This window comes from Pipistrellus kuhlii, unplaced genomic scaffold (genome assembly GCF_014108245.1).
Source record: "Pipistrellus kuhlii isolate mPipKuh1 unplaced genomic scaffold, mPipKuh1.p scaffold_m20_p_3, whole genome shotgun sequence".
NCBI classification, from domain to species: Eukaryota; Metazoa; Chordata; class Mammalia; order Chiroptera; family Vespertilionidae; genus Pipistrellus; species Pipistrellus kuhlii.
Window position 1 is genome coordinate 148,695,970 of NW_023425529.1, and position 25,496 is coordinate 148,721,465.

General features: G+C 37.4%; 1 protein-coding gene and 1 long non-coding RNA gene across 2 annotated transcripts in view; both read left to right on the forward strand.

Annotated features, from left to right (window-relative positions):
• HS6ST3 (heparan sulfate 6-O-sulfotransferase 3) overlaps positions 1-25,496 on the forward strand; it is a 682,367-nt gene that overhangs the window by 55,201 nt on the left and 601,670 nt on the right. The window lies entirely within an intron of this gene.
• Positions 868-19,494, forward strand: LOC118729840. The gene is made up of 4 exons (XR_004991280.1): positions 868-879; positions 3,158-3,259; positions 7,080-7,083; positions 19,485-19,494. It is a non-coding gene; the product is annotated as an uncharacterized LOC118729840 (long non-coding RNA).

Consider the following 25,496-nt stretch of genomic DNA (forward strand, 5'->3'; position numbering starts at 1 on the left):
GTCCATGCTATTCTGGCAAGTTTTCCTTTAAAACAAGGTTAAGAATTTTTTTTAAAGGCCAGGAATGGCAGTAATTTTTAATAATGAAAAACTGATAGAAAAACATTTCTGTACATACCAACTACTTCTATTTTCTGTGATTACTAACAGCATAAGTACAGTTCATTTTTTGTGATCTGTAACTTAATATACTATTTTTCTGTCAAAATATGTGAAAATTGAGATTGCATTTAATCTTCCAAAAATGTTTCCCTGAATAAATAGAGAGGAATCATAAACCTGCTACAGTGTTTGGAGAATAATTTATAAAGTCATGAAAACTTTTAAAAATTTAATAAGGTATTACAAATGTGTCTTACTCCCCCATTGTCCCACCAATCCCCCCAGTCCTGCCCTCACCCTCACCCCCTGTTGTCTGCCTCCATAGATTATGCTTATATGCATGCATACAAGTCCTTGGTTGATTGCACCCTTACCTCCATCCTCCCCTACTTTCCCTCTGAGGTTTGACAGTTTGATTGATGCTTCTCTGTCCCTAAATCTGTTTTTGTTCATCAGTTTATGTTGCTCATTATAATCCACAAATGAGTGAGATCATGTGATATCTTTCTCTGACTTATTTCACTTAGCACAATGCTCTTCAGCTCCATCCCATCAGCAGATGAGTGGGATTAAAAATCCAAAAAACAAAAAAAACTTTGGCACATCTACACGATGGAATACTATGCTGCTGTAAAAAGGAAGGAACTCCTATCATTTGCAATAGCATGATTGAAAACTTTTTTAAGTTCACCAAAGACCTACTTTAGGCCAAACCTTTTAGAGACTTATGGATTGAAAGCCCCTCCCCTCCCATCATTCACAAGTTCATAATTCCCAGTGTCCTAGTGTGTCTGTTATGAAGGTGGGGTCTCTGAGGAAGTAATTAAGGTTAAATCAGGTCATAAGGGTGTGGCCATGGGAGCTCACCAAGAAGGCAGCTGTCTACAACTCAAGAGGAAAGCTCTCCCTAGACACCAACTGGAATCTTCTTCTTGGACTTCCAGGTTTAGGAACTGAGGGAAAATGCACGTCTGTTGTTTAAGCCATCGAGTCTGTAGTAGTTTGTTACAGCAACCTCTGGCAGACTAATAGAGTGACCTTGCAGGGGATCAGGCACATGATTTCTCAACTCCTTTAAACATACCTTCTCTTCAGCTTCCATGAAACTATGTTCAAATGCTTTCCTTCTGTTTTTCTCTTCTCACAGTATATAGTCATCTCTGTAAAATATCGTTAATATTTTTATACTTTATTATGTAATAACAACTGTTCTAAGTGGCAGTCCTGGGATTGGAACCCAACAGACTAGTTTCATAGCACAGACATTTTATCACCATTCCCTGCTGTTTCTTACAGTGCCCCTCAGTGCAAAGAGTGCCTGAAAACCCAAAGGTGAATCAACGAGAGCAGTCATTGCTATGAAAAATCCAGAAAGTGAAAGCTACACAGCTCTTTGGTTAGTTGGTATGATAGGAGGAGATGTTTCAGAAGACCTAGAAGACCAATAGAATAAAAAATGACTTAAGAACAAATTTCAAAATGGTAATGACAAGTTTCTGGTGATATTCTCAAACAAGATCTTGCTGATCTAGGGCAGTGTGGGCCATGTTTGTAGTTGAAGGAGACATTTGATTTGGTTTTTGGGAACACTGTTAATCAGCTTCACTAATTGTGAGGCTTCAGGTCCTGAGCTTTGTTTCCTTATCTCTAAGGCAATAAATAATACTGCCCCATTCATAACTCATTCAATACTCACACGAGGAAATTGTATTAAGGCTCTTAGCACAGCACACAGTGTAAATGCAGGCAGAATATAGGATTGGAGTTCTGTTCTGGAATAATGTGTCTGACAAGAAACCACATGTCAGTGAGCAGAGGCAGTGACCTTCAGGCAGGTCAACTTTTTTTTTTTTTTTTCCTAAGAAAATTACCTCAGGTCACTTCAACATATGGCAAGGAACTGCCATTTATTACCTGGTTAACCTTGAGCAATTACTGAACCTCTCTGAATCCCGGTTTATTGATCTGTTAAGCAATGATAATGTGATTTACCTTGCAGAGTTTTGATGAGGATTAAAATTGGATAATAACATCTTTAGTCACTAACCTACTCTGTTATTTCTTAAGTATTTGATAACATTTACTAAATGTTATTGCTGGAAAAGTCTTTGGCTGTTATTTTTCCAGTATTTATTTTTATTGTCATCTTACTTGGAATTTAGTTTCTTTTTTCTGCCATTAATTGGGATAACATAATTATGGAGAGTTTAATTCACAAGGTTTAGAAATTAGAGGAAGTTTATCAAAGATATTTTATCCTGAAAAGTAAGAGAGGAGACAAAGAATTTTATAAAATAAAATGTAAGCTGGCAGGAAGAGATATTTCCATTGGATTAAAGTGAGGCCAAATTGAGTAGGAATAGGCTTCATCACTGACATTCCAGAAAGAAATCAAGTATTTGAGCAGGGACCTGTAAGATAATTTGTCATTTTGGACTTTTAAAGTAGGAATTAGGAAAGCAGTAGTGAGCAGTTGATTGACATTGGAAACTGGTGTTCTCAAGAGAAGCTATTCTGTTTCTTCAGTGGAGGTAACCTTCTCTGCACAAGAACCATAAAGGATCATATTTGGTGTTAACATTTGTTTCAGGAAGAAAAATGTTGTATTACTTCCCTTGAATTTTTTTGATGTCTCACATAATGAATTATTTGTGTTCAAAGGAACTAAAAATTTACTTAATATAAGCCCCTTTCTCTAACTAGGAATTTTTATAAACAACACCAGGCAGATGGATCAGCTCAATGAAGCAGACATCTTTGAAGACTTCCGATGAGCTAGGTACTTGTTCAATGTTTCATGACATAGAATAGGGAATACAACACAAGTCTCCTTTGCTAAGGAACAATAAAGATAGGAACCCAAATGAATGGGGGCAGGAGTTCTCAAAATTATCATAGTACCAAGGCTATAGATGCTATAAATTACCAGTGTACACAAAGTGCTTTGAGAACACCAAGGAAGAAATGAATGTTCTTAGGAAGAGATAGAAGAAGCTTCATAACACATGTGACACTTGAGCAGGAATCTGAACGTTAAGGACTATATCAGGTAAAGAAAACATTATATATAATAAAAGGCTAATATGCAAATTGTCTCTGAGAGTTTGACCAACCTGGAGTTCGACTGCTTGCAATGACATGCTCTGTCCACCAGGTGGTGGCAGGAAATGAAGGAAAGCCCTAGCAGGCAGCTTGCAGAAGGTCCTGATCAGCCTTGATCTCTGGCCATGCTTAGGGACCCTACCTGTGCATGAATTTTGTGCACCAGGCCTGTAGTTATGTATAAAGATATACATGCTGTGAGCCATCCAAGATGAGAACCCTGGACTGCCTCCATGTCTTCTTGGTTGCCTGTGAGGAATGACAAGAGAGGAGGCTGTAGACAGGTTGGGAAAGGACTGCAGAATGCCTGGGTGGTTTCCACTTGGGAGATGGAATGGATCTAAGGGCAAAAAGACGGAGTGGGTTTTAAGAGAGAGAGGGTAAATGGGTTTCAGTGTTTTAAAGTGGCATATTGGGGAGAGAGGAGGAGAGTGTGGTAAAAGACAAATGAGGAACAGTTTGAACTCTTGGACCAAAGGAGAAAAAATTGTGACTAAGATGAAGAAAGAAGGAAGGCTTTGAGAGGAACAGTCAGAGAGATAGGAAGATAACCTGGGAAGTTGGGTATTAATGATATCAGCGAGGGCTTTGAGGAGAGAGCATACCACATTAACATGATCTAGGGAGACATCAAATAGGGTAAGAATAGTAAGTAGGGGTCACTTGTGACATTCCTGAGAAGGATTTAAGAGAGATGAGAGCAAAAGCCAGGGATGATGAATAAGTGGGAGGTGAGGCAGAAGTATAGGCAGAACATACCACTTTGTTAAGCATTTTTGCAGGGAGAAGAGGAAGAAGGGAAAGAGAGTTCTGAGGAAAGGGCTTGTGTGTATATAGATCCAGGAGACCTGAACATTTCGTGTTTGATCTGAGAGCTAAAGGCAGGAGGAGGGGGAATGCAGGTAAGGATACGGAGAGAGAAACATTTATTGAGGAATTTTCCAGAAGAGGTGATGGAGAGTGGGATAAAGACTACAAACAGGAGGAATAGTCCTTGAAGAAACAGCAAGACACCTTTTCCTCTAAGACCGGATGAAAAGAACAAAGGGATCAATAAAGGAGGAGAGTGGATTGCATGAATGCCCTACTTTTTAAATTCTCTTACCAAAAGGAGCATTTGCTAGCATTTATTCTATTCTATTCTCTTTTCATGGAATTTTTTTTACTTTAATTTTAAAGGAAATGGAGATACCATGTTAATAAATAATTGCAAATTTGCAGAAAACAATTTTGCCCATAGCTCTAGCATGTGCTGGTTTAGAACTGGCTTTCTTAGGGGGAGAATTCCTGGCCACACATCTTTTCAGTGTGTTTCTCATATCAATCTGTGATCAGCATTAAGGGCCTGACTGGAGTTTATGTTTTATTGGTTATACTGTAATTTGTAATAACTGTAATTTCAGGAGTCATTAAATACATTCACTGTACAAAATAAAAATAAAATAATACATGGACAAGGAACCAAAAGCTACAGATATTATCGTTTTAAGTTCTTACTAGGTTGAACCATTTTTGGTCAACAAAAGCAATTTTATACAGCTCAGTATGATTATAATGTCAAACTCACAAGAATATTTGACAAAATATATCCTTTTAGTTAATACTAACGGGAGGCAGTGTCCACATAGCATAGGGGCCAGGGCTGTGACACTAGAAAGCATTGGGAAGTATTCCCACCTCAATCTCTTATTAGCTGCATGACCTTGGGCATATTACTTTATATCTTGAGTTCAATTCTTTTAAAATGCAGTAACGATAGTTCCCAATTCATAATATTTTTATGAAAAGTAAATGAAATAATTTATGTAGCTCTTAGCAACACGCTTGGCATATAGTAAACACCCAATTAAGTTAGTAAAATGAATAATAAGAGCAATAATAACAAATTCTAAATAGCTATGAGAGGTTTTAGTAGAAGCCTCTTATTTGTAATAGAGGATGTTCTGTGTAATGAAAATGCTGAATATGATAGAAATTAACATACACTAAATCAGATGATATTTATAGTGCTTTAAAATCCTTCTTTGAGGAAAAGGTTACATTCATATGGTTACCCTGGACACCTAGAAATGATTATTCTGTGCTTATCAGTGTATAGATGACAACTTAGTTTATATTATTAGTTATGTTCTGGAAGTTGGTAGAATGATGACACAGAACTCTATGCATTACTTAAGGGTCAGTTTTATTCACTATATTAGAGGCCCGGTGGGGTCCCTTGGCCCAGCCTTCGGGAATCGGGCTGGATCTGGCTCTTGACATTCCCTGAGGGGTCCCAGATTGCAAGAGGGTGGTTCTTGGGTGACGCACCCTGGAATGAGGCTCCCTACTCTGTGGTACCAGATGTGTCACCCAAGAACTGCTCTGCCGAATCACCACAGCTCAGCAACTCCTACATTGAGCATCTGCTTCCTGGTGGTCATTGCTCGTCATATATATATATATATATATATATATATATATATATATATATACACACACACATATATATATATCTACATATATCTACATATATCTACATATATCTATATCTATCTATCTATTTATCTATCTATATATATAGAGAGAGAGAGGGAGAGAGAATAGATTATTGGGAGGGCTATTATCTTTATGTAAAGAGATCTGAGTTTTCCCATTCTTCTATTTCTGACTGTGGAAGCTTCACATTATGTTGAAATATCTAGAAAGGTGGTGATTAATTTCAAGAAGAGCTAATTCTGCTACCAAGCTCCTTTCCCCTGTGACCATGAGTTGATTTAACTTCCATTTACTCTGGTTTGTCTATTGGAAAATGAGAATAATAGCAGGTTTCCTGATAGCTTGGGGCTATTCTGAGCACAAATAAGGGAAAAAGTGGTATTTAAGCATTTGTTTAGTCAGCAGACTTTTATTTAGTCTTTGTATCTGATTTCTATTCTCAGAGGGGTTATAATCCATAGTAGCATGGGCATGTACACACACAGTTATACTTTAGTATGGTAAATGCAACGAAGGGCATGCAATAAAACCCAGAAGGCTGGGCTATCACTTTAACAAAGGGAAATGGTACTTGAGGTTGGTATAGGTTCAGAATTTCAAGAAAAGGAAATTTCTAAAGCTATGATACTGAATCCTAGTTTGAAAGTCTTCATTTCTCTTAAGTTTAATTCTTTAACTCTTTAACTCTTTCAGTTTAATTTTATGAATTTATATTTGCTAAACAGCATTTCTAGTAATTGGAATTAGGGTTATGTTTCATTGAAAAAAATTTTTGAGTGTCTGTTATATGCTGAACATTGTACTAGGTGCTGTTTGTAATATGGAAAAAAATAATAACTAACCTTTGCCTCAAGATGTTATTACATAGTCGGGGACTCTAATGCATTAAGGAAGAATGAGATAAGTACACTAATAGGAATATGGGTAATATTTTATGGAGGGTCAGATCATAAAATGTCCATAACATACAGAAGATTTTATAGAAGAGATATTGGTATTTTATCTGGATCTTGACAAGATAATGTGACATGGAAGTGGAGTGAGCTTCATCAAATTCAGGGAAGCATAAAATTTCATAGATTCTCTGCATAGTCAGGATGGCTAGAGGATAGTATGTGAAGAGATGCAGTGGAGAAGTAGGTTGAAAAAGAAAATAGGTCTAAATTTTAAGGGTTTTACGCTTTATAGTGCCTACTAAGATCTCCACTTTAGAGTTATTTTTTTTCTCTCTTGGGAGTAAAGGATTTAGGAGCATGTTTTATTGATTTTTAGGCAACACCAAACTCAATGATTAGGTCCTCAGCTGAACCTTTAAGGATAACATTCATTATAGTGAAACTTGAGAGACTGGGGAGGACAGACGAGTTAGGAGGCTATTGCCCAAATCCTCTGATCAGGCAGGTGATAAAAGACCTTTAAGTTCAAGACTGATGAAAAAAGCACATACTGAAATTTTCTGTTCTCCTACAAAACTCAGAGAAATATGTAAAAGGGAAAATTATACAACCAGCGAATATATATTTCTATGAAAACATGGGATTAAGCAGAAGCACATAAGAGCACACAGGAAAATTCTCTCACAAAAAATAAGTTAGGGAATTTCAAAGACCTGAATAAGGTCAGTATCATTAAAGAGATCATATTAAGAGATGACTTAATACACACAAGAATTTACAATTGAGGAAACAGAGATAATAGAATAGTCTGAAAAGGCTTTAAAATGAAAAAAAAAATTAATATCTTCAGGGTGATGAATGTCTTTACATTTATACAACAAAATGCTAATTCAAAAAGTTATGTGCAACCCTATGTTTATTCCAAGATTATTTATAATAGCTAATGGAAGAAGTCTATATATTCATCAATAAATGATTGTGTGTATAAATATAATAGAATATTACTCAGCCATAAAAAGGAATGAAATCTTGCCTCTGACAACATGGATGGATGTAGAAGGTGTAAGTGAAATATGTCATCCAGAGAAAGACAAATACCATATGATTTCACTTACATGTGGAATCTAAAAAACAAAATAAATGAATAAACAAGATAGAAATGAACTCATAGGTATAGAGAACAAATTGATGATGGCCAGATGAAAGGGAGAGTTGGGGTGATGGGTGAAAAAGGTGAAGAGATTAAGAAGTTCAAACTATCAGTTATAAAAGTAGTCACACAGATGTAAATTACCAACATAGGGATTATAGTCAGTAATCTGTCTATATAATAGAGGAAAATGCAAATTAGCCAGGATGCTGTAATGTCACAATCAAACAGCAGTAACCTGAGGCTGCATGGCACCTAGCCTAGGCAAAGGACCTCAGGCTGCACCCCAGTCTGGGCATAAGGGGGTCCCATCTCCCTGCTGTTGCAGCCACTGGGAATTTCATCAACATAGATTCTAGTCCTTTCACCATGAAAAAATGACAACTTTCTTTAGGCAGTTTCAAGATGTGTCTTTCATAGCATATGATCTTCCTTCCTTCCTTCGTTCCTTCGTTCCTTCCTTCCTTCGTTCCTTCCTTCCTTCCTTCCTTCCTTCCTTCCTTCCTTCCTTCCTTCCTTCCTTCTTCCATCCCTCCCTCCCTTCTAACCTGAGGATATGTTTCCATTGATTTTTAGAGACTGTGGGAGAGAGAGAGAGAGAGAGAGAGAGAGAGAGAGAGAGAGACAGACAGACAGACAGACAGACAGACAGACATCAGTGTGAGAGGGACACTTTGGTTGGTTGCCTCCTGCATGAGCCCTGACCTGGGCCAGGCCAGGGAGGAGCCTGTAACCTAGGTGCATGCCCTTGATCATAATCAAACCTTGACTCTGCCTGTCAGCAGGCTGAGGCTCTATCCATTGACCCAAACCGGCTAGGGCAGGATATGATATTTCTTAGCCCTCCAGCAGCAGACCATTGTTTTTTCCTCCAGGAGTGTTGTGGAAAAACCCTAGATCACCTTCTTGGATTCTTATTACCCAGGTTACCAAGAACACTGCAAGTGGAGGTGCACAGGGAGCTTAGTCAATGAGTGGTCAGAAAACATGTTTATGCTCAAACTTGTTTGGCTCAGTGGATAGTTCCCCTGCTTTGTGTCCACTGGGCTAGGGGTGTGTCCCCGGCTGCTGGGGGCATGCCCCTAAGACTGGTGGTGATGCGTTCGCTGTGTCTATGGGCTGGGGGACATGGATCCAGGCTGCTTGGCATGGGCACAGTGGCCAGAGGTTGGGAACTTCCACCATGTCATCATGGCGACATGGCTCAAGTGGCTGTGGGGTGGGAACTTTACCTATCCCACTTGAGTTTGCGCTTGGCACCCCTGGCTGCTTGTCCTAGGACCCAGCTCACTTGGTGCTCCCAGCCACTCCTGACCTGGGTGTTCTGGGACCCTTGCTGCTCAGGGCCTATAGGCTTGGAGCGGCCTGGGTCCCAAGGATGTTCTTGGGACCCAGGCTCCTGGCTGCCTGCATATGCAAATGAACTCACCATTTTTTTTTTGTTGGGTTAATCTGCATGCTGACTCCTGATTGGCTGGTGAGAATAGCAGAGGTATGGTCAATTTACATGTTTCTCTTTTATTATATAGAATTTTTTTCTTAATATAAACAGTATTATGGTGGTTTTTTATTTGTTTGTTTGTTATTTGTTTTTGTTCTATTCCACATCCTTTCCAAAAGAAATGTGTAATTAAATCGTCATGGGTACTAAATTACTCTAATAAAAGGTCACTCAAGCAATCTGATATCAACTTAAAACATTATTTTAGGATTTGACCTCAAACTTCTAATATGGATAGAATCATCATAGTCACCAATTCTTAAAGGAATAGAGTTATTGATAGAGGAGAGTTATTAATTTTACAGAGTAATTGTTTTGTGTTTAAGGAAACATGCTGCTTTCATGAGGCAGTGGACATATAAGTACGATATATTTTTCTCTGTGACATTTCAATGATTGTTGTATTTCTGAAATAGTTTTTTTAAAAGCAGGACAGAATACAATATTTTTCTTGGTGTCTGCCTAGATGGTATGTTGAACTATAGTTTTTGTTCTTTTTTTAGAAAATGTCATTGAAATAATATTGTAAGATTAATTTATGATGATACTTATAATAATATTTAATGTATCCACAGCTTAATAAAAAGCCTCCTTCCCCAGCTAAGAAATATATCGTTATTAAACTACTACTCAGTGACATGATGTTCTTAGAGATCATTCTATTATGATAAATTCTTCTCAGCAGAAGTTCTGAATGTGCGAATGTTGACAGTTCTTTATTCAAAAGTTAGTAGCAGGTATTTTGTGTGTGTGTGTGTGTGTGTGTGTGTGTGTGTTTAAGTAGAAGAGATTAGGTATATTACTTATGAGTTCTTACATATGTATAAAGCTGGGAAAACATTTGTGGTCTTGCTGGCATTCTAAGATACATGATTTGAGTTCGGGAAACACAATTCTCAGTCTTCCAGGTGGCCAGGAATGATTCCCGATGTTTTTCGGTAGCTTCGGTGGATTGCACTGCAGTGGGGCCTCACCCCTGGTCTCAGGGAGGAGTCACTTCACATGGGATTAGGCTTTCTGCTCCAACTTGTCTTATGAATCCAAAAGCACCATTGAGAACTCGCCTGCCCATCTGCTTCTTTGTCACAAACACACCAGATGTGTTTTATATGTATATAAAATGCATTCTTCAAACAGGGGCATGCGTGCTTTCCAAGGGTTCTCATGCATGGGTAGTTTTAAGAATTTGCAGTGACACGCTGCTTTCAAAATTCGCAATTTCCACGTTTATTCTTTTCTAGAATTGCCTTAGACATTTCCTGCTTTTGTATGTTTGTTCCACCACTTTACAAAATAAAGGCCTACTTTTCATCTATGTGAAATATTAATAGAGGGCATTTGCCCCAGGATTAGAGACCTCCCGTGCACTAAAGAAAGGGATGATGAGAAATATTGGTTTTTGGAGGAGGGCTTGTTTAATGTTTAATCAAGGACACTTAAACCTGGTGGGTTTCTTGTCTTTCTGTAGTTTATATATATTTCTGATAAGAATGAAGCTGGGCTTTTCCAAGTAAGTTAGTGGTGCTAATTAAAAAAAAAAAAAATCCATGTTTTCCAGGACGAATAACATTTTAAAGATACAAATACAAATTTATATTTGTATTTGTGTAAAACTACAAATACATATTTCATGTGGTTTCTTTTAGATGCAGCATGGTTTTTTCAGTACAATAGTTAAAACCCATTTTATCAAGTATGTCATAAAACATTGATTTCAGTTAAAGTCAATCCTTATCTTATTTTGTCTTATAAAATATTTAATATTTACTATCTTTTATTAACAAGTTAATTTTCAAACTTGTGAAAATTTTTGGATGGCAGTTTTAAAATATGTAAAGGGGATTCATAATTTTTTTTCAAAATTATTTTACGGAGAATTTTGAATAACAGAGTATTTTGAATAACACTGAGAAAAAGCCTCCTTGAACATATTCTGGGATTGTTCAGAGACCTGGTTGGCCCCTTGCTCACACAAGCTTACCTCTTTTGGTGGGTACGCAGGCTGCTTTTAAAGGCCCACATTTACCCTGTACTCCCTCTGGGATGTCTGAAGCTCACTAAACGAATTTAGGAAAGGCAATGTCACAGTGCTGGTTTCCAGAAGACAGTTGGTTCATTCTAGAACTTCCCCTTTGCAGTGCCAAATACCAGAATTGTGACTAGTTAAGATTGCTGGTTGTGCTGAAGTAACAAATGATACCAACGTCTCAATGGCTTATAATGGCCAAGATGTATCTCTTGCTCATGCCACATGTGCACACGTGGATCAGCTGTGATTGTGCTCCTGTTGCCTTGAGAACTCAGATGGATACATCAGCCTCTGTCTTGGAAAGAGGAAACTGGGCACTCTATAGATGAGGTTATTGTAAGCATATCCCTTCAGCTCACTTTTCATTGACCAGAGCAAGTTCATTGGCTAAACCTGGTATCAGTGGGGGTGAGGAATATGGTCCTCTCTTTAGTAAGGTCAGTGGATATTGTCCAAACAAAATTTATACTGGGCCAATTTAAAAAGACAAGGAAGATTTTATTCAAAACTATTGTAATGGGAGAAGGAGACCTGAACTCAGTCTGTACCAACTCCATAAAAGAAAGGGTGGGAGGGTTTTAAGAGATGGAATGGTGGTGTGGGGATTATTGGCCTTCTATGTTTGCTAATTGGCTTTACCAAAAGGAAACATAAACTTCCATGTCTTTATGATGGGCAGTTTTATAAAGGTCTAGTAATAATTAACGTCGTTCTCTAATACTTTTTTAAATCGAATTTATTTAAACAATACAACAAAATTTAATCAACAATATAGTTGCCGTTGTTTTCTACTACTTGTGCCCAACACTCAGGAAGCATTTTAATCCCTCTGTTGTAAAATTCTTGTGATTTTGATGCAAAAAATTCGGTCAATGCATTTTTGAGGCATTCTTCATTATTAAATTTTTTTCCAAGAAGAAAGTTTTGCAAAGAACGAAACAAATGGTAATCGGAAGGGGCAATATCAGGAGAATATGCAGGTTGAGGGAGAACTTCCCATTCCAACTGGCGCAGTTTTTCAGCAGTGATTCTTGCAGTATGCAGTCGTGTGTTCTCGTAGTGAAGAATTACGCCCTTCCGATTAATCAGCGCGGGTTCTTTTTCTCTTAAAGCTTGGGCTAACCTTTCCAATTGGGCACTATACACTGCACTTGTAATGGTTTGGTTAGATGGTAAAAGTTCATAATGAAGAATTCCTTTAAAATTCCACCAAACACACAACATCACTTTTTTCGCATGCAAGTCAGGTTTTGGCGTGGGCTGCGGAGCCTCATTTTTGTCCAACCATTGAGGCCGCCTTTTCAAATTAACATCCAGCACCCATTCTTCATCTCCGGTAACAATTTGCTCTAAAAACGGCAAAGGGTTTTGATGAGAGAGGAGCGAACTGCAAATTGTGACTCTTTGATTATGGTTGTTGTCCGTCAACTCATGAGGAACCCATTTTCCAAACTTTTGGACTTTGCCAAGTGCACGCAATTGATTGGAAATTGTTTTTTGTGAACAATTTAAAGTTGTTGCAAGCTCTTGTTGGGTAATTTGAGGATTTTGCACCAAAAGAGCTTGAAGAGCTTCTTGATCAAAATTGGACACACGGCCTCGACCACTCTTGTCATCTAACGAAAAATTTCCCTTGCGAAATTTTTCAAACCAACGCTGGCATTTTCTGGCGCTAACTGCATCTTGACCAAGAGCACTACAGATGTTTTTTTCAGCCTCACTTGCTTTTCTTCCTAATTGGAACTCATAAAGCATGCAGTGCCGAATATGCTCTTCATCCGCCATGTTCTTAGCCCTAGTTTGGCAACAAAAACCAAACCAAACACAAACTTTTTCAAGCAAAACTTGTTAATTGCACTTCACACGTTCTGTAGATACCACATGTTTGAAGGTTATGTCAATACAAGTCAACGCCAAGCAAGATTTTAAACGAATGTTTAAAAACGACATTAAGTATTACTAGACCCAATAATTTGGAGCAAGGAATCCTACCTAACTCAGGTTTCTATCTACCATTTTAGAGTCTGGGTGATTGGGTCCTATTTTCTTTGAAGATTATATTTCCAAGTGGTGATTCCCACGTCTTTGGGAAAACATTTCAGAGATAAAAACTGGTGAGAGGCTTTAAAAAAGGTTTACATCTACTTGGGCAGAGAAAAAAATTTATAATTCCGAAAATTTACAAGTTTTCTGAAGTAAATGCTTCTACATGGGAGGTCAGGGGCCTAGAGTCAGGAGGAAGGCTGTCTAAAGTTAAGTTGAGGGGTATGTGAAGGCCATCTTGGTTAATATTTAAGAACAATAATGCAGTCTACTACAGTGTTGTGTGTGTGTGTGTGTGTGTGTGTGTGTGTGTGAGATATTTGCTTGAATGCAAGCAACAAATCAATGTTGGCTGCTTAATTGGGAGAATGCATAGAATTGATGGGAGGTGAAGAATCAGGTTTGAAAAACATATCTAGCAGATCTTGAGAAAGCAGCCACCCATCTTTTGGCAGGGAGAATGTAGTCAGAACTTCTTTACTGCTGGGCAAGGATGTGGTTACCACCAGATACTTTTATAGTTCTTGTACCTAAAGTCTGGCTATTCCTTCAGTTTTGCTCCAGAATCAAAGTCTGGGCTGGCATATCTGATTGGCATCAGAAGGCCACCACACTGGGTAATGGAGAGGTGTAAGCTCCCTCACATATCCATGCCCTCGCCTTGTATAGTGGGAGGATGTGAGCTTTGACTTTGGTTTTGGTGATGGAAAGTAGGGTAATGAGTTCCACCAAGACTGAACATATAACTAGAATTAACCTTTTAACTCATCCACCCCAAAGGAAAGTTAAATCAATAAAACAAAATAAAACACGGAAGAAACGTACAACCCCTAATGTCCACTACCTGGAGGACAGAGTCCTTGTGAAGGGAGTTATAGCAATTGTTTACACTCTTCTTCACTGTCTCTTCTGTGGGTCCTTTAATGGCCAACAAATGATTTCTGCTCTAACCCCTGGGCTCACTGGGGCAGGCTCACAGGTGTCCGAGTGGTCAGCCAGAGACCACGTGGAGAATTTCTCTCTCCTCTAAGCTCTTTGCACGAAGATGTGGTGAGCAGAAAGTGAAGCTCTCAAAAACCCTTGTGTCTATCAAGTAGGAAAATAAAAATTACTATGAACATATAGATTTTCCAGCTTAGTACCTTTAAAGGAGAGGCACAGGATGGTCTTTGAAGTTACAAAACTTTGTAGTTGCAAAAACTCCTCACCCCTTATCTCTGAGCCTCAGATTTCCTTTCAGATCAATGGAATTTTCAGGCATATTTTGCAAGGAGTTTTGGAGAATGCATCAGATCAAGTCTGCAGAATGCACAGCACTGGCACACAGTAGGCACGAGTAAGTAGTAGCGATTCTTAGGAAAGGAACATCTTCAATTTCTTCTTTCCCCTCTGCTAGAGTTACTTCTCCATAGCCATCGTAATTCCGCTATTTGTCTAGGAGGAAGGACACAGGTATATTTTCTTTCTTTTAAAAAAAATATATTTTATTGATTTTTTACAGAGAGGAAGAGAGAGGGATAGAGAGTTAGAAACATCAATGAGAGAGAATCATCGATCAGCTGCCCCCTGTACACCCCCACATTGGGAATGGGCCTGCAACCAAGGCATATGCTCTTGATGGGAATCGAACCTGGGACCTTTCAGTCACAGTCCGATGCTCTATCCACTGAGCCAAACCGGTTTCAGCACAGGTATATTTTCAAATTGGCTTCTGAAGGCTGCAGAGTGCCATGTGCTCTTGCTTCTGTCTGTCTTTCCTCACAGCCCAAGGATGTCCTATGTGGCTTGCCTGGCCTAACCCAAACTGAGCCAGAGAGGCCAGATCTTGTGCCAGACAGATTGGAGTCTTTCTGCCGGCCCCTGGATCATTTACTGAGCTTCAGTGCTTTGAAAATATGAAGCATGCTGAGGAAGGGTTTATTAGGCAATTTTTACTATGTCCTCACACTAACGCTGCATTAATCATGTTGGATCGTACAAGTACCCAAGTGCTTCCTGAATAGGTAATTAATTAAAATATTATATGCAAGTGTCATACAGTATGTGAGGAGTTTTATGGAAATTATTAACATTTCTGTGAAAAATTCTCTTTGGGCCTGTTTATAAATGTATGCTAAAGATACGGCATTTTTGATATATAAATATACTATGCGTGTGTGTGTGTGTGTGTGTGTGTGTGTGTGTGTCAAATGTTTGGTGATGATTAAGTTTGGAGTGGGCTTAGTTAGATTATAAAGCTGGAAGTTAATACTGAAAATTTTTCCAAGTGTCATTAAAACTTAACACAATTTTTTTTTTTCAGTTTTAAAGAATAACTGTCTTAAAAATCGAACAAATTAGAAAGTTTTATTGGCAGTAATATTGTGTTTCTCAAACTCTGGTTGCCTTGGTTACTCTTGGAATGTTAAAATAATCTGGGCCTTTAGACAGTGAGGACTAGTCTCCTATTTATTTTGGGCCCATGATGGTGCTAATTAATCACTCTCTAGGCTGTGTGAGGAGAACATGTACATGCTGTCTTTAAGGAAAGATGGCTATGGCAGCCAGCAGGGAGGATAATTTCTGAGCCCCTAAAGAAAATAGCAATATTAATATGGAGAATCACTATCTTCCAGACACCCATGAGTCCTTTTCTAAATGTTTCTGGAGCACAAAGGCACATCTTTGACCAGTTTGTTTAAAGTTACTCTTAGAATTGAGAGAAGGGGGCAGTTTATGGTCCTAATCCACATCTGTTATTTTTTCCCTTTAATTATTGTTCTCCACCCCACTCCTTTCTCAAAGATAAGCAGTGCTGAAGGTGGCAATGTCCATTCCTGAGAGGCAGTGGTTCTCACAGATGTATTTATGGCCTGCTGTTGTACCTAGCTCTGTGGTGGGCTGAAATCTTATCCTAGAATTAGAATTTCAAAGCTGATTTTTCAAACCTGAGTTTCTTATTTCCATTGTGTTCCCCACCCCCACCCCCAATTCTGGTTTATATTGAGGACAATCCTAGGTTTTCCAGGTAAACCTAAGTCCCTTATTTAAGTAACACTGCTTGTTGGAAAATTGTTTGGCACCCTTTGAATTTTAGAAGTTCTCTTGGTCGAGTTTTGTAGTCACAAAGTGGAAAGGAGCCTTGAGCATTAATAATCCATAATCCACCAGGAGAATTTGTAATACCTCACGCTATCTCTTCTGATCTAAAGGTAAGCTCTCAAAACTCACCTTTAGATCAGATTGGAGGCACAATCTGAGGAGGGCAGGTCTCAGAAGCTAGGGTATCTGTCTAAATACACGTGGTTTCCTTCTTTTGTTCACTTACCTAGTTAGACTTATTGACTGTAGAATTGTTGAAGGATAGGGGAATGGCTATAAGGTAGAGCAGTCACATACAAAACCCACTGTGATTTGTATTTTAATCTTTCCACTTTACTGTTTCAGGACCATCAGATAATCCATACTGATGACTTAAGTGTTTTAATTGATTGGCAGATAATTAACAGTACCAAGAATAAATAACACAAGAAGGAAAAAGAGAAAAATGAGAAAAATGTGTGCTGTGTTCCACCTGTCACTTAGATATATTCAGTCTTCACCATGAGGTGAAGAAGATAGTGTCACCATCTTATGGATGAGGACACTGGGAATCAGAAAGGTCCAGTGTCTTTCTGAAGGTGACAAAGTTACTGAGTGGTGATGCTAGGATTGGAACCTGGCCTGCTGCCTCCCAGCAAACTGAAAACCTTAAAGGAGACTAGCAACTGGATATCTGTGCAGTTGAGTGTACTTAACATTTTCTTCCTGTTGCCTAAAAATAAGTCATGTCATGTGATCTCGACGGTGAGCTTCCTGCTGAAGCAAAGATGAAGCCAAAGAGTTTTCCTAAGTTTGCAGATCTCCTGAAGTTTAAAAATGGTGGGAGAGTGCATTTTCTTTTTTAAAGCTAATGACTAGAGTAATGATGAGTAAGAAGAAACTTAAGACACAGATTGATAAAGGGCTCACTGGCACTGAGGTGGAAGACAATGATGTGGGGGAGGAAAGTGTGGATGAAGATATAGTGAACGTATTTGACTGCATAAGCATTGGAAGTGATTGAAATGTGTTTATATTCCAGAAGCCTTATAATACCAAAAATAAAAAAATTGGGCAATTGATAGCAAGTAAGGCCTTGATGATGTAGGACAAGAACTTGGTGGAAGGAATTGCATTGGATCTCTCTCTCTCTCTCTCTCTCTCTCTCTCTCTCTCTCTCTCTCTCTCTCTCTCTCTTACACACACACACACACACACACACACACACACACACACACACAGTCAAATACTGGGAAAGCTCTAATGTCAAGCCAGACTGCAAACCTTTAATGTCAAGCCAGACTGCAAGCAGAGGGACTTTAAATATATCTACATATATAGGGTATCACCCAAATATGTATACACCCACTTTGAATAATTATAAATGCAGTATTTATTAAAATACATTTTATTTTCAAAATTGAGCTATCAGCTGTTAAATTGCATATACATTTTTTTGGGGATATCCTGTGTATTAGATGAATATCTTTTAATGGAAAAAAGTAGAATTTAGATTTTTGATTAAGACCACTGAATCACATAGTTTTAGGATCAGGAATGATAGGAAATGCTTATAAGTTGAATAATTTTATTAATATGAAACTTTATAGATGGTGATTGAGGGCAAAGTACAAATAAGCTTGAATCCTGAATTTCCACAATTATCAGCCTTTTCCTTCCCCTTCCTTCACTTACTCACCTCTTGCATTTGTCCTGCTTGAGTAGATTCTCAGTTCAGAGTTGAAATGGTGTGCACAAAATGTCCTTTCCTTCTTTGTTTGTACTGAGGGAAGAATGCCCTGAGCTTAGGGGTTGTTCTTGTGGGATGGAATACTCTTCAAGAGTTTCATTTGCCCACTCTTTGACTCAGCATTCAAGGAGTTTGCTCAGGCTTCTCTGGTCGCTTGAATATTTCTTTTGAACAATATTCTCTCAGTGGGCCACCATAGTTTAGAACTTCTTGGCAAATTTTGAATTTTATTTTCTGGTCTGCATGTGATAAAGTGTTTTGTCTGTAACTTACACAGCAGAGGCATACAAACTTTATTGGTTCATGGAGCCCTTAGCTTCTCAGTAAAATTTTTTTTCATGTTGCCCGTAGGCAAAAAAACCCCCAAACAAATAAATCTAATGGTTCTGCTTATTAAGTAGTTGAGCTCAGACAAGTTGGTGAATATTTATCTCCTAAGAGTGCTAAAATTTTACATACATTATATAATTTTAATCATTCAGCCATACTCTTCATTCAAGCATTCATTCAAGAAACATTTATTGAGCAGCTGATATATGCTAAGCATTGTTTTAAGAGCTGCAGATATAGATATGAATAAAGCAGGTAGGGCCTTGTCCTCAAGAAATATGTAGTCTGGTATGGGAGATAGGTAATAAACAAAGAAAAGAACAGATGTGAAGAGTAGTGGCAAATAGAGATAAAAATACAGTTAAGAAAAATAACTCAGATAAAGGGAAAAGAGAATAATGGAGATGGTATTTTAGATAGGATGAAAGATGTAACTGTGAAATTGGTGGTATTATACCCATTTTATAGAGGAAGAAACTGAGTCGCACAGATGTTAAATGTTTACCATAGTCTTTTAAAAGATAGCTGGGTTTCAAATCACTCTTATCAAGGAACTGATGCAATACAATCAAGAGTTCTAATTAATTAAAGGGTAACATTATTATTATTATTATTATTATTATTATATTTTAATATATTTTATTGATTTTTTACAGAGACGAAGAGAGAGAGAGAGTCAGAAACATCGATGAGAGAGAATCATCAATCAGCTGCCTCTTGCACACCCTCTACTGGGAATGTGCCCACAACCAAGGTACATGCCCTTGACTGAAATCAAACCCTGGATCTTTCAGTCCTCAGGCCGATGCTCCATCCAATGAGCCAAACTGATTTTGGCAAGGATAACATTATTAACATATTTGTCAAACGTTGTGAGTTAATAAGTCATTGTATCTGAGTATCTGAAATTTTCTAACACGAACTCCCTCCTATAACTTGAGAATTACAGAAAGATCAGTTTCATTTGCATACTTATCAAGGATATAAAAATATTAACAGAAGGGTGGAATCACTGAGTACTCAAACATTGCCTGGAGTGTAAGTGCAAAATGATTTCTCTGAGGACAAACAAGACTTGGCTTCTTTGAAGAGGTAAATTCTCCAATTGGAAAATAATGGGGTCTAGAGGACAGTACAATTTATTTAGTTCAAGCAAAAAGATCATTTTCATTTTGATTGGCAGCTACTAAGGGTAAAATCAATTGGGAATAGCATTCCAAATTGAACAACTTAATTTCACTTTCTGTGAAAGGAAAGTAAAATATTCCACTAGAATTTTAAGGACAGAAAAAAGGATCATATAATAAAGACAACATAGAAGGGATAGTAATGTATTTTAATTATTATTATTATTATGACCAGGTAATTGGCAAAAAGAGCAAGGGAGTGATGGACAGAAGGATGCTGAGCAGGCTCCAAGGGGCATGTGTTAGCTATAGGTAAATCATGTCTGACACACTGTGTTTTGAGCATCAGAGTAAATTATCACCTGTTAACACTACTCTTAGAAGGCTAACACTACTCTTAGTTCTGCAGATAAGAACGGTCTTCAGTTTCTCAGTGCTCTGGAAAACATGTTGCAAAGGAAAGCATGTAAATACCGGTTCACATTTATTTATTCATTTTCACATTTTATTGTTAATGAAAATATTATGAAAAATTCTAAGCATGCAGAGTGGTATTAAATGAAACGTACATGGCTTCCCAACTTTAGTACTACTCCCCAGAGACAATCATTTCTAACTAACATCAATCACCACATATATGTATTTATATATAATAGGTTATGTGTTTATTTCCTAATTTATCAACTTTAGACAGTATCGAATTCTGGTCGTGAAAGAGGAATTTATCTTATACAGTCTCACCTCTCCCGTCCAAAATTATATATAATTTTATAATATTTTATAGTATATACAATTTATCATGTTTTATTTTTTCAAATTGAAATATAACTGACGTATAATATGAGTTTCAGGTGCACAACATAATGAATTGATATTTGTATATATTGCAAAATGATCACCACAATAAGTCTAGCTAGCATTCATCATCACACATAGAGTTATACTTTTTCTTGTGATGAGAACTTTGAATTTTACTCTCTTAACAACTTTCAAATATACAAGACAGTATAATTAATTATAGTTGTCATGATGTACATTACATGTGCAGGACTTATTTATCTTATAATTTGATATTTATATCTTTTGACCACGTTCACCCATGTATAGTAGTTTTAGATTTTCAAGTTTCTAACTTTAATATGTAATTAATACCTCTAGATTACTTTCTCTCTTTCTACTTGTAGTTCAATTCCTTTTATATTTTTCAGTATTTATATGCTTAGTTGTTGAAAACTGAAAAACAAGATACCACACTTGCAATATTATGATTCAAGTAAGTATTATTTACTGTAGAATCAACTGTATATCTGACCTTCAGAGAAGAATGTAATTCTGTGGAACTGAACTCTGGCTTCTCAAAGGAGAAGGTCCAGGAATTATAGTCAAAAGAATTTCCTCTTAAAAAATATCTGTATTAGTTTCTCAGAATCAGGCCAAAGTTTAAGTTTGCTTCAAATTTAGAACATGGCTTTAGGGCACAACTTTCTATTTTTCCTGGAGCTTCTAATAAATTTGCTTTATATTTGTTGACACAATGAATATGTCTTATTCACCATGCTATTAGATCTTCCAGTGTAAAAATTATGAGTTTTATTAAATGGAATCTATTCTTGTTTTAAAGACATTATTATTGGACTAACACACCTGGCACCTTAGAATTTTTTTCATGGCACTGCTAGGTTAGTTTGCTTCTTTATACACTCTTTCTTGAAGTCTTTTTTTGTAATTTCCTCGTAAGGAGTATATAGGGGATATATGTCTGTAAACATTTTTTTCTCTTATTTAATACTAGAGGCCTGGTGCACGACATTTGTGCATTTGAGGGGGGAGGGCCCCTCAGCCCAGCCTGGGCCCTCTCACAGTCCAGGATCCTTAGAAAGTTGTTAAGCTGGCAAGCGGACAACCCCCCCAGGGATCCTTAGCGCTGCTGGGTAGGAAGGAGAGGCTCCTGCCACCACCACTTTGCTCGAGCCTGGCTCCTGGTTGAGTGGTGCTCCCCTGTGGGAGTGCACTGACCACCAGGGTGGGCAGTTCCCGTGTTGAGCATCTTACCCCTGGTGGTCAGTGTGCATCATAGCAACTGGTTGTTCCACTGTTCAGTCGATATGCATATTAGCCTTTTATTATATAGAATTTACTTTAAAATGTTATTATATTTCTATTTAGGTTGGTTGGGTAATGTTCCCTTGGAACTGAATAGGTAATATTGCATTTTTTTTTTCAATTACCCAGTGTTGTTTATGAACAGTCTGATACCAGTCTCATTCTTTTCCTTTTATAATAGGTTTCCCACCCCACCCCCTCTTTTTAAAAATTAAAAATTTTCCTTTTGTTTGTTGTTTGTAATTTTATAAGGCTGGGTAAAGTTGTAGTTCTGATTGACACTTGGTGGGTTTTCAATTCCATGTCATCAGCTTTGGGAAGTATTTGCCTATTTGAAAACAATTCTTCCTCTTTCTTTGTTTGTTCTTTTCCTCTGGAAATCTTATTAGATAGTTATAATAGCTAAATTGATTTTTCTAAGCCTATTAACTTTTCTCTCAAATTTTAAACTTTTTTGACTATTTGTTCTATACTTTGTGAGATTTTTTAAAATGTGATCTTCCAAACTTTCTATTTAATTTGGCTAAAAATAACAACAAAAGAAGCTAACATCACTCTTGTTCTCCCACTTCTGAAAAATTTAAAGCAGTTTATTCTTATTTTATGACTGCAGTATACTCTTGAAACTCTGAGTTTTAAAATAATTACTAATTATTTTTAAAAATAATAATTATTGTCACTTTCTCTAGAGTCAGTTGTTATTGTCCTACCCTACAATGGTCTTGTGTTTTGATTTTGATTTTTAAAATTTTGGGTGACATTTATTTCTTTGTTTAGCTTTTAAAATTAAGGGGCTAACCACTTGTAATAAATGTAAAAGTAAGAACATGTGCATGACTACTGATATTATTTATAACATTATTTGCAGTAGTAAAAGCCTGGAAATAACCCATGTTATTGAGTGAGATGATACTATAAGAAATATATTATATGGAGTGGTATATGAGATATTTTGTTAGATTAATAAAACAAGGCAACGTATAGAAAGTATGTATAGTATGTTAATAATTGCTGAGAAAAGGGAGATATACAATAAATAAATATAAATATGTGCTTATATTTTAAGAAATGAAAGGATAAAACATACAATTAAAAAAATGCATGGGGAGAGAGAATAAGGTGATGCTATTTTGTATATTTGACTTTGGAATCATGTACATGCTTCACATAATTATAATGCAAAATCAAAATTAGAAAGATAACCTCCAACTACCCCCAAATTAATAGTAAAATGAGACCAATAAATCTAATTATATATTTAGTTCACAGAAATGAACTATACTAAGTGCTTTAAAACAGAGAATTATGCCCCATGGCAAAAATAATTCAAAAACTCTTAAACTGTTTTTAGAAATTACCTTGTTGATGTTATTCTTGATATCAGTAGTAGTAATATAAGAAAACTAGCAATTATGTTGGTGTTATTGAAGACTGGTATTTTTGGCATGGAGAATGGGTGTTAAGGTACACAAGATTAATAATGTTAAGTTTAAAGTTCTGTTATCCCGATTTTGAATGGGAAATATCATTATGAAATTGTGAAATATGTTGTATGTATGTATATACATGTATTTATATATATTAATTCATCTGTAGGGTGTCTACCTAAATTGTATATATTTTGAATAATTATAAAGGCAGTATTTGTTCTTCCACTGGGTTTTCAAACTTTCAATAGCATTGTAGGATGAATTTCCTTTGTTCAAAGCTTAATATGGCTGGAAAGAAAGAAACATCAATTGAGCTATCAGCTTTTAAGAGTGTGTATACATGTTTTTGGTACAACCTTGTATATTTTAGTAGCTCTCTCCATTGAACAACTGAAGTAATGGTGACCAACTCGTAGCAATCCCTAGCATCAAGGTTGTGGTCTCTAAGTACTATTTTTCATTAAAATGTAAGAACTTGAAGAAATGGCTGACTGCAGGGCAGGGGTAAGAAATAAACAAGATAAGCCTGTAATATGTTGTCTTTCTATAAAGCAGGGAAACTACCAAAGACTTATGGGTCATGTCAAAAGGATTCAGGAGCCAGCTTACCATATTTTCTGCTGTATAAGACGACTTTTGAAATGAAAAAAGTCAACTGAAAATCGAGGTCGTCTTATACGCCGAGTATATCCTGAAAAACGTCTTGATATGCCGCTAAACGAATTTTCCAACTCGATCCCGAAAATCGTCTGGATATGCCACTAAACGAATTTTCCAACTCGATCCCACACCAATCACTGCAAGGCTGCTCGGACAGCCTCTCTAACTTAGCCAATCCAAGCAGACTTTTTATGCATGCAAATTATAGTACATGTTCTGTACCCGAAGCTACACTGTGTTCTAGTAAAAAGCCTGCTCAGATTGGCCAGAGTCAGAGAGGCGGTCTATTAAAAAAAGAACTGGTGTTGCCTCGGAATTGGGGGGTAGTCTTATACAGCGAATATAGGCCTAAACCTATGTTTTAACTGTAAAATTAGGGGGTTGTCTTATACGCTGGAAAATACGGTATATAGATTCCTGTTGGACAAAACTGGGACAATTTCCACTTAAAAAAAAAAAAAACTACAGTGAACTTAAACATATTAAGTATGTTTAAATCCATGAATTCATAATCAAACAACTATTTTCACCAATATCCCACCTCTCAAATACATGGCTCACTTTTGTAAGATACAGAACTCATATTTTTTGGAAATTGGTAATAAAAAGAAAGCAGTTATCTTGCATTTCTTATATAAAGAGCATCTCAGCCCAGCCAGTGTAGCTAAGTAGTTGAGCATCAACCAGTGAACCAGGAGGTCATGTTTCAATTCCCTGTCAGGGCACATGCCCTGGTTGTGGGGTGTGCAGGAGGCAGGCAGCCAATCAATGATACTCTCTCATCATTGATATTTTTATCTCTCTCCCCATTTCCCTTCCTCTCTGAAAAAAAAAAAAGTTATTTTACAAAATAACCCAGGATAGTAGAATATTTGATGAAGGTAAACATATTTATAGAAGTATTCCAAATTAATTAAGAAGGAGTGATAGACCAAGAATATCATCTTTATGTAAACCTGATGAATGACTTGACTCAGGTCGTCACTATTAATGACTGCTAACTTTACAAAAAGAGAGATAACTAGAAATTATGTTCCTCTTGATGGAGGTTCACATACCATGTCTGAAATGGTCTTATATATATTAAAAAAAAAAAAACAGTATTAGATTAAGCTTTCAATAAATCTATCAATGTAGGAGAGAAACCAAGATGACGACATAGGTGAACACCTAACCTGCTGCCTTGCACAACAATTTCAAAACTACAGCTAAAAGACAGAACGGACATCATCCAGAACCACAAGAAAGCTGGCTTAGTGGAAATTCTACAACTAGAGGGAAAGAGAGGGGCATTCAAAGACTCAGAGGAGCTACAAAAGGCTGAGGTATGAAGACATGCGTGTGGAGAGGATGGGCGGCTGAGTGCCTGGCTGGTTTTCTTTACTGGGAGGGAGATGGAAGCTCCCGACTGCACTGAACCCTAGATCCGACTGCATTGAACCCCAGTTCTGGGCGAGACCCTAGGGACCCAGACTCATACGGGGGGAGTCTGGGCTGTCGGGGAAAGAGAAGAGTGCACGGAAACTCAGCAGAGCCGCAAAAAGCAAAGGTCTGGAGGTGCACATCCGAGTGCACGCAGAGAGGACTACAGTGATTGCCGAGGGTCATTGAGACCCAGGGGCCTCATAGGGTAGGGCTGATGGGAAGCCAAGGCTGTCTATTCAACCCTTTGACTCCACACCATCCAAGCTGAGCACAAAGGCTTTTGCAATTTTGCAAGTCTTGTCACATAAGG